Source organism: Sarcophilus harrisii, chromosome 5 (genome assembly GCF_902635505.1).
Source record: "Sarcophilus harrisii chromosome 5, mSarHar1.11, whole genome shotgun sequence".
Lineage (NCBI taxonomy): Eukaryota > Metazoa > Chordata > Mammalia > Dasyuromorphia > Dasyuridae > Sarcophilus > Sarcophilus harrisii.
Window position 1 is genome coordinate 39,293,152 of NC_045430.1, and position 10,890 is coordinate 39,304,041.

Here is a 10,890-nt window from a genome sequence, read left to right on the forward strand (position 1 = left end):
TCTTCCATTTTACTTAGATTATCAAATTTATTGGCATAGAGTTGGGCAAAATAACTCCTAATTATTGCTCTAATTTCCTCTTCATTGGTGGAAAGTTTTAGCTTTTCATTTTTGAAACTAACGATTTGATTTTCTTCTTTCCCTTCTCTAATCAAATAAAGTAAAGGTTTATTTTGTTGGATTTTTTTTTTCATAAAACCAAGTCTTAGTTTTATTTCTTAATTCTATAGTTTTCCTATTTTCAGTTTTACTAATCACCCTTGTATTTTCAGAATTTCAAATTTGGTATTTAATTGAAGGTTTTAATTTGTTCTTTTTCCTAGTTTTTTAGTTTTTAGCCCAAATCATTCATCTTCTCTTTCTCTACTTTTTTCAAGTAAGCCTCTGGAGATATAAAATTTCCCCTTATAACTGCTTTGGCAGCATCCCACAAATTTTGGTATGTTGTCTCATTATTGCCATTCTCTTGGATGAAGTTATTAATTGTGTCTAGATTTGTTGTTTCCCCCATTCATTCTTTAGCATTAGATTATTTAGTTTCCAATTAATTTTTGGTCTATTATGCCCTGGCCTTTTGTTGAATGTGACTGTTACTTCATCATGATCTGAAAAAAAAAATGCATTTGCTATTTCTGTCTTCTGCATTTGATTTTGAGGTTTTTATGCCCTAACACATGGTCAATTTTTGCATAAGTTCCATGAACCACTGAGAAAAAAGTAAACTCCTTTCTGTCTACATTCAGTTGTCTCCAATCAATGGTCTGTCATACCTAACTATTCTAACATTTTGTTTTACCTCCTTAATGTCTTTCCTATTTATTTTGTCATTTGGTTTATCTAGTTCTGAGAGAGCAAGGTTGAGATCCTCCAGTAGTATAGTCTTGTTGTCTCTTTCTTCTTGTAACTCCCTTAACTTCTCTAGGAATTTGAATACTATGCCACTTGATGTGCTTCTATATTTAATATTAATGTTGCTTCCTCATCTATGGTACCCTTTAGTAAGATATAGTTTCTTTTCTCATCTGTTTTAAATACATCTATCTTTGCTTTTACTTGATCTGATATCAGGATTCCTACCCCTGCTTTTTTTTTACTTCACCTAAAGCCTAATAGATTCTGCTCCAGCCCATTACCTTCACTCTGTATCTAATACAGAGTGCTTTAAATGTGTTTCTTGTAAACATATTGTAGAATTCTGGCTTGGAAACCAGTCTGGTATGTGCTTCCATTTTATGGGGAAGTTCATCCCATTCCCATTCACAGTTAAAATAACATTCTATATTTCCTGCCACCTTATTTACTCTGTTAGGCTTTTCTCTTTTCTTTCCTCCTCCCCTCCTCCTCTCCTCTCCATTATTTTCCTTTTGATGAGTACCTCTCTCAAACAGTCCTCCCCCTTTAAAGTCCCCTCTTTTTTTACACCTTTCCCCTAATATTTGTGTTTTCCCTTCTATTAGTCTTTTCCTTTCTTTTCCCCCTTTCCCTTCCACTTCCCTATAAGGTGACACAAGTTTCTCTGTGAAACCAAATATGTCTGACATTCTCTCTTAGAGCTGAATCTGATGAGAGTAACATTTACACAATGCTCATCCCCCTCCCTTCTTTTCCTCAATTATAATAGGTTTTCTTTGCCTCTTCACAAGATGCAATTTCCTTTATTTTACCTGCCTTTTTCCTCTTTTTCCAGTATAATCCTCTTTCCATCTCTAGTTTCTTTTTTGTGAAGTGGAGACCATCTCATGTCTCCCTTTGGGGCTTCATCTGGAGTTGCTTTGCATTAGAAACCTTAGGATTTGATGTCTATTCTCTCTCTCCATAATTGCTGTCTATGGTGAAGTTCTTTTAGATTTTTTATTCACTTTTTTAAGGCTTGAAGTCTGTTCATTGCAAAAGAGCCACAGCTGCTTTAATTTGCCCTGGGCCATTCTGCTGATTTCCAGTGTTGAGTAATGATAGCTAGGTCCAGCATTCTTCCAAGGCTCAATGATTTATAATTTGCCAAATTGGACAAATCTACCAAACCACCTGCTTGCAACTGGGACAGAGTAGCTTAAGAGGCTCACAGGAGATTGCCAGTTCTGTGGAAGCTTCAAAGCTCTGACTTCCCGCCACAGCTCCTTGCTCCAATCTCCCTGTACTGTAGTCTGGGCTAGGCAGACTGTCTCCCTGCCCATTTGAAATAGACTTGTTCTGAAGTTCTTCCAAGGTGTCTACTTCTGGGAATGTGTTGTACTCCACATATTTGTGGATTCTTAGATTCCAAGACCTGTTTAGAAGCTCAATCTACTGTTAGTTTGAAAGTCAGAGGAGGTCACAGATAATTGTGTTGCTCTCTACCATCTTGGCTCTGCCTCCCAATACTCATCCTTTCAAAACCTTGTGTTACATGTTTTTCTCCCTTCCTCCTCCCAAACTCCTCCCCTAGATGGCTGGTTACCCAATATATGTTAAAGATGTAGAATTCTTCCATATGTATGTATGAATGTGTGTGGGGGGGGTGTGGGTATATTTTCACAGTTATCATGCTGCACACACACAAAAAAAAAATCAGATGAAAAAGGGGAAAAAAAGAAAGAAAATAAAATGCAAGAAAACAATAACGAAAAGGAGTAAAAATATGAAGTTTTGGTCTGCCCTCAGTCCTCACAGTCTTCCCTCTGGGTGTATTTGATTTTCTTCATTATAAGTCTGGCTTGAATCATCTCATTGTTGAGAAGAGCCACAAGCCACATGCATCAGAATTGATCATTGTATAATCTTCTTGTTGTTGTGTATACTCATTTTCTTAGCATTAGTTCATGTTCTACTGATTGTTTCTTCTAGAAAATAATATTGTATAATATTCATCTAACCACAACTTATTCAGCCATTCTTCAAGTGATGGGCATCCACTTCTTTTCCAGTTTAATGCTCTCTTTGAGATATGGATCCAGAACAGATATTTCTGGATCAAATGGTATGCACAGTATGATAATCCTTTGGGCATAGATTTAAATTTTTCTCCAGAATGGCTGGATCAATTCACAATTCGACCAACAATGTTTTAGTGTTCTTATTTTCTCACATCCCCTCCAGCATTGATCATTATCTTGTCCTGTCCTTAACCAATCTGACAGGTTGGTAGTGGTACCTCAGAGTTCCCTCAACTTGAAATTTTCTGATCAATAATGATGATGTAGAGTACCTTTTCATATGACCAGACATGGTTTCCATTTCTTCTTTAGAAAATTGTCTTTTCACATCATTTAACCATGTATCAGTTGCAGAATGACTTGAATTCTTATAAATTTGAAGCAGTTCTGCATGTATTTTAGAAATTAAGCCTTTATCGGAATCTTTGAATAGAATTCTTCCCCAAGTTTATTGCTTCCCTTCTAATCTTCTCTGCATTTGTTTTCTTTGTAACAAAACTTTTCAACTTAATGTAATCAACATTGGCTATTTTTCATTTCATAATGTACTACAATTCTTCTTTGGTCACCAATTCTTTCCATCTCCACAGGTCTGAGAGGACAACTACCCTTTGCTCTTCTGATTTGCTTATAATATCACTATGTCTAAATCATGAACCCATTTAGACCTTTTCTTGGTATGGAGTGTGTTTCATGTGGGTCAGTGCCCAGTCTCTGCCTTACTAATTAACAATTTTCCCACCGATTTTTGTCACATAGTGAGTTCTTATCCCCGAATGTACTTATTTTTTAAAAAATAATAATAATAAGTTAAACCAAATATCTGAATTAATTGATCTGTTGGATCAATTTTTTTTAGTATTTTCCATTAAAATTTAATGAATATTTACAGTAAGGGGGCATAATGAATGGAAGAATAAACCTGGAATCAGTAAAACTTAAATTCACATTTAGCATCAGGAGTTTAGTGGCTGTGGGATAACTCTTTCTGCCTCAGTTCACTCCTCTGTTGCCTCACGTGTAAAACAGGGTTATCACTTAGACCTGCCGCCCAAGTTGACATTAGAAAATGAGAGAAAATCTGTCAAGTATTTGAAAACCTGAAGCCCTGCATAGAGATTAGTTGTGTGGTGTTGTCATTACATTCTGGATTGGGACGTGGATCAGTGTTTGGCAACTTGAGAAGGCAGAAATGGCATCCTTATCAAAATTACATATGACACAAAGGGGAAGATCCTTGACAGGTCAAAACATTAGACCAAAGACAAGTTGAAATGTAACAGTGATAAATATCAATCAGAAATAGATCCATTTCTACCTGGGGAAAGGATAATTAGAAAGTACTTTGTTTTTAAATATCTAAGAATTTACTTGAAGCAGGCTCAAAATAGCCAACTGTGTAAAATGGCACCAACACAAAACGCTCATGTAAGGAAGCACAAATATAAAAATATCATCATCCTTCTCTATGTTTCCCTACTCAGTTCATACCTGACATTTTGTAATCAGTTCTGAATGACATTTTAAAATTGTTACATCTTCTTCCCTGCCTGGTCTCAACTTCATAGAACAAGAACAAGTATATCACTTCTAAATTCACCATCAAGTTGCTGTCTTCGGGCTACTCTTCCCACTGACAGCAGCATTGGAGAATGGAGTACCACACACTTCCTACTCTGTTTCTTTAGGGACAGCAAACCTGGACTCTTACATAACTCTTCTTTGCATCTGATTCCCTAACTGGTTTCAGTTCCAAGGAACACAAAGTATTAGTACCTGGTATCCCTCATGTCCCATTTTTTTCCTGCTTATCCTTAATGTTCATGTCTACACTGTTGCATTGTCTCCTCTTTTAAACTGTAAGCTTATTGAAGAAAGGGAGCTTCTTTTTATTTGTTGTATGCCTAGAATTAAGTAGAATGTGCAGCATATCAGAGACATTTATTGAATGTTTATTGATTGAATTCATTTGAAAGTATCCACAGGAAAGCCAAGAAAAGGAAAAAAAAAAAAAAACTTAATTCCATTCCAGTTGAATTGTTTGAATTGTATAGGATGACTAAAGATGAGTTTCAGTGGGGAATAGCTGCATTCAAGTATTTGGAGAAGAATTTCAACTTGATCTGTTTGGTCCTAAGAGTTCAGAAACAGGAATAAGAGTTAAAGCTGAAATGGAACCAATTAAGTTTGATGTTAAGAAATTCTTCCTAATTTGAGTGTTTTGCCAAATAGATTGAGTTGGTGGTCAATTTTTTTTCATTAAAGGTGTTTGGGCAAAGGCAGGAGGATTAATTACCAAATGTATAATCATGGGGTTTACATTTTTGGTACGGGAGAAGGCCATTAGAAGGCCACAGTGGTCCCTTTCAATTCTAATATGCAATTATGTAAGAGTGCTTGCAGTGGTGGGGTTGAAATAAATGTTTATGGAAATTTGAAGTGTGTATTTAATTGAGTCCTACCTCTTCTCAGTTAATAGATGAAAAAATCAAGGTACAGAAATGTTAAGTGATCTGTCCAGAATCACACAGGTAGTAAGCATCTGAAATAAGATTTGAACTTAAGACTTCCTGAATCCAAGTCCAATTATTTGTCTACTCACCATATTGTCTTGTCAACAAAAAGTGAGGCCGCTGAACGGGGTATCTGGACTTAAGAGAGAGCTTTTGATCTTTTCTCAAATGTTCTTCACTTAATCCTTGGGACAAAACTTAGAAAAATACTTATAAATAGTAGCCGCAGTTTAGTAACATCTCTCCAACTGAAGCCCATTTCTAAACAGTCGAATAGTAAGGACTCCTGGAGAAGAACCAAACCTTCCATAATGTGTTACAGTTATTAGTGAGGCTAGCTCTTCTTAACTAGTACAATTTAATTTTTGTTAAATTTTAATTTTTGAGAACATCTGCCAAATATAAGCTGATGTCAAGATGTTCTTTCTAATGATAACATTGATAAGTCTTTCCACTTAATTCATTCATGCCTAGGGAGAAATTGTTTAAAACCATATTTTCCCCAAAGATATCATGCATTTTTTTTCCATTGCACTGTATCTGGAAAATGAATTCACTTAAAGTTTGACTAAGTAGAGAGACAACAGATTCATCTCCAGGTGATCTTCCTTGATCTTAGAAATGATGTGATGATGCTAAAGAAAACAACATTGAAAAGGAGTGTACTTGGAGAAGCAAAAAGCAGGGATAAAATGGTGTAAATTGCATTACATGAAGAGACACAAAAGAACCTATTACATTGCAGGGAATGAAAGTGGATGAGCATTGTCCGAAACATTCCCGTCAGTTTAGTCTCAAATTAGTAACATAAACCCTCTAGTGAAAATAGAAATGTATCTTATCCTATAAGGAAGTAGGAAAAAGAGGAAAGAAAAGGGAGAGGCTGGATAGAAGAAGAGAATCAGAAACATGGGGAGAAAGGGGAAGGAAAAGGAAAGATGGGTGATAGCATGTTGAGGGAGGGATTGGTCAGAAACAATATACAACTAAGAGACAGGGTGGAAAGAGACACAAAATGTATATACATGTGAGAAACTAAGATGGGGCAAAATACACAGCTGATAAGAGAATATAATTAGGATGAACTCTTAATAAAATGGAAGCAGACATCAGAGTGGATTAAAAACCATAAATTATCTACAAAAAAAATTTTAAACAGCTACAAAATTCAGGGAAAAGTCTACAGTTCAACATATTATGAAAGAAAACGGGTGGCAATTAAGGTCTCAGACAAAGGAAAATGTTTTAAAGACTTAAAAGTAGGAAAATAAAATGTTCTAGGGCAATAAAATCTCACAAATGCAAAAAAGGCAGAAATAATAAATGGATTTTTTATGCAATAAAATTATAATAAAAGACCAGGGGAAAACAGACAAAAAATTAATTGGAAATTAATCTAATCATAAAAAATGAATGGGTGAAAGAGGAAATCATAGACATAACTTCATCAAGAGAATGATGAAACAACATACCAAAATTTGTGGGATGCAGCCGAAGCATAAAGTAGAGAAAGAGAAGATCAATGGGTTTACAACTAAAAAAAAAAAACTAGAAAAAAAGAAATAAGAAATTATAAAAATAAAAGGGGAGATTAATAAAACTAAGAATATTATAGAATAATTAAAACTGAAAGGTGATTTTTTGAAAAAAAACAAAATAGATAAACTTTTAGTTATTTTGATTAGAAAAAGGAAAGAGGAAAATCAAATTGTTAGTCTCAAAAATAAAAAGAGAAATATTTCTACCAATGAAGAGGAATTAGAGCAATGATTAGCATTTTGCCCAACTATATGCCAATAAATTTGATAAACAAAGCAAAATAGAGGAATAGCCACAAAAATATAAATTGCCCAGATTAATGGAAGAGGGAATAAATTGCTTAAATAGTTCCATTTTCAAAAAAGAAATAGAAACAAGCTATTAATTTCCCTAAGAAAATATCTACAGGGCCAGATGAACCAACATCTGAATTCTATCAAACATTTAAAGAATTAAGTACAATACTGTACAAAATATAGTAGTGAAAGAAGTCCTACCAAATTCCTTTTATGACACAGACATGGTGCTGATATCTAAACTAGGTAGGGTGAAAACAGAGAAATTATAGAACTTTTTCTCTAATGAATATTCATGCAAAAATCTTAAAATATTAGCAATGTGATTACAGAAAGTCATCCCCAGGATAATACCCCATGACCAAGTAAGATTTAAACCAGGAATACAGGGCTGGTTCAGTTTTAGAAAAAAAAAAAAAAACTATTAGCATAATTGATTATATCATTAATTAACCAAATTAACAAAAACATATCTCAATAGATGCAGAAAAAGCAATTGATCAAAAGCAACACCCTTTCTTATTAAAAACCTGAGAGTATAGGAATAAATGGACTTTCCTTTACCAAGCATCATATGTAAAGTAGAACTATTCCCTATAAGATGAGGGGTAAAACAAGGTTGTCCACTCTCACCATTGTTATTTGATATTATATTAGGAATGTTAGCTTTGGCAATAAGAGAAGAAAAAGATTAATGGAATTAAAGTAGGTAATGAGGAAACCAAATTATCACTCTTTGCAGATGATATGATGATATACATAGAGAATCATAGAACATCATCTAAAAACCTACTAGAAACAATTCATAACTTTAGCAAAATTGCAGGATACAAAATAAACCCAAATAAATCATTAGCATTTTTATATATTACAAAGTCCAGCAGCAAGAGACAAACAGAAATTGCATTTAAAGTAACCTTTGATAATATGAAATATTTGGGAATCTATCTGCCAACACAAAGTCAGGAACTATATAAACACAACTACAAAACACTTTCTACACAAACAGATCTAAACAATTGGAAAAATAACAAATGCTCTTGGATAGGTTGAGCAAATATAAAATGACAATACTGCCTAAATTAATCTATTTTGTGTTATACCAGTCAAACTCCCAAGACATTTTACATATTTAGAAAAAGTTCATCTGGAAAAACAAAAGGTCAAGACTTTCAAGGGAAATAATGAAAAAAAAAAAAAAAAGCAAATGAATGTGGCCTAGCTGTCCCAGATCTAAAACTATAGTATAAAAACAATGGTTATCAAAAACATTTGGTACCACCTAAGAAATAGAGTAGTGGAATAAGCTAGGTTCACAGCACAAAATAGATTATAGTAATCCAGTGTTGGACAAACTCAAAGACCCCAGCTTTTGGATAAGAACTCATTGTTTGACAGAAATTGGAAACTACTATGGCAGAACTAGGCACTGACCAACACCTAACACCATATAGCAAGATAAGATTGAAATGACAGAAAAAAGTGATATTATAAACAAATTAGGACTTAGAATAGTTTGCCTCTCAGATCTGTGGAAGAAGAAGGAATTTTTGACCAAAGACAAACTGGAGATTATTGATCACACAATAAATAATTTCGATATTAAGTTAAAAAGTTTTTATACACAAAACAGAAATGCAGACAAGATTAGAAGGGAAGCAATAAATTGGGAAATATTTTTACATTCAAGGGTTCTGATTAAGGCTTCCTTTTTAAATATATAGAAAATTGACTCAAATTTATAAGAATTCAAACCATTCCCAATTGATAAATGGTCAAAGGATATGAACAGACAATTGTCACATGAAGAAATTGAAACCATTTCTAGTCATATGAAAAGGTAATCAAAAACATTATTGATTACAGAAATGCAAATTCAGACCACTACACACCTCTAAGATTGGCTAAGATGATAGGAAATGATAATGACAAATGTTGGAGGAGATTTGAGAGAACTTGCACACTAATACAATTTTGTTGGAAATGCAAATGAATCCAACCATTCTGGAGAGTAATTTGGAACTATGCCCAAAGAATTATCAAACTGTACATACCATTAAATATATATATTAGCTTTTTATTGATAAAACATTTGCATGGGTAATTTTTCAACATTGACCCTTGCAAAAACTTCTGTTTAAATTTTTCCCTCCTTCCCTCCATCCCCTCCCCTATATGGAAGGTAGTCCCATACATGTTAAATATGTTAAAGCATATTTTAAATACAGTATATTTATACATATGTATACAGTGATCTTGTTGGACAAGAAAAATCAGATTTACAAGGGAGGTAAAAAATAACCTGGGAAGAAAAACAAAATGCAAGCAAACAATAGCAGAAAAAGTATAAATGCTATGTTGTGGTCCACACTCATTTCCTGTAGAGGGCTGAAACTCTGAAAAGGTGTACTTAAATCTGAGACAGCAGAGCACTTAAGGCTAATTACCTAGTCCATGTGTAGATGACATGGTAATGTGATGGCTCTCCTCAAGATTGGTGCTTGCTAAATGTGTGGTGGTAAGGTAATCATAGGCAAAGATTGGAGGGCTGAGGGAGAAAGCTCAGTGTCGCTCTGCCACAGGAAGAGCAAGAGAGAGACTTCAGTTTCCAGACTCCAGAGTCCAGGATTCATCTCTAATGAGCTGAGTGGCAGATTGCCTGCCTCCTTCACTTCTCCTTGTAAAGATGAAGTCCTGACAGTCAGAGGACTGATCCTGAGGCCACCCAGAAAGCTAGCCCAGACATTGTAGTTTCCCATTGTTCTTTTGCTGGGTGTATCTGGGTGTAACACTGCTGGATAAAAGGTGTGAATATCCTTTGATCCAGCAATGTTCCTACTGGACATGTGTGCCAAAGAGATCTTAAAGAAAGGAGGGGGACCCACATGTGCAAAAAATGTTTGTGACTGCCCTTTCTGTAGTGGCAAGAAACTGGAAAGTCAGTGAATGTCTATCATTTGGAGAATGGATGAATAAATTGTGGTATATGAATATTATGGAATATTATTGTTTTATAAGAAACTATCAACAGGATGATTTCAGTGAGCCCTGGAAAGACTTACATGAACTAATGCTAAGTGAAATGAGTAGAACCATGAGATAATTGTATATGGCCACAGCAATATTATATGATGATCAATTCACATGGACCTGACTGTCAATAATGAGATGATTCAAACCAGTTCCAATGATCTTGCTATAAAGAGAGTCATTTACATTCAGAGTGAGGACTGTATTAGATTTAACATATTTCTACTATGTTTAATGTATATTGGGCTACTTGTCATCCAGGGGAGTAGGTGGGAGCATGAGGGGTAATTGGAACACAAGGTTTTGCAAGGGTTAATGTTGAAAAAGTATCCATGCATATGTTTTGAAAAATCAAAAGTTTGGGGGTGGAGCCAAGATGGCAGAGAAGTCATAGTGATATTCTGAGCTCCTCTTATTACTAAATTCAGCCTCAAAAAAAGCGCTTGGCTGCTAAAATTCATGAAGATTGGAAGTACAACAATTTACCAGCTGAAGATAATCTAGAAGATCACCAGAAAAGGTTTGTCCTGAACAATGGGAGCAGGCCAGCGCATGCAGGGAGATAGGAAAGGTTAGCATACTGAGTGGACCAGGGTGGGG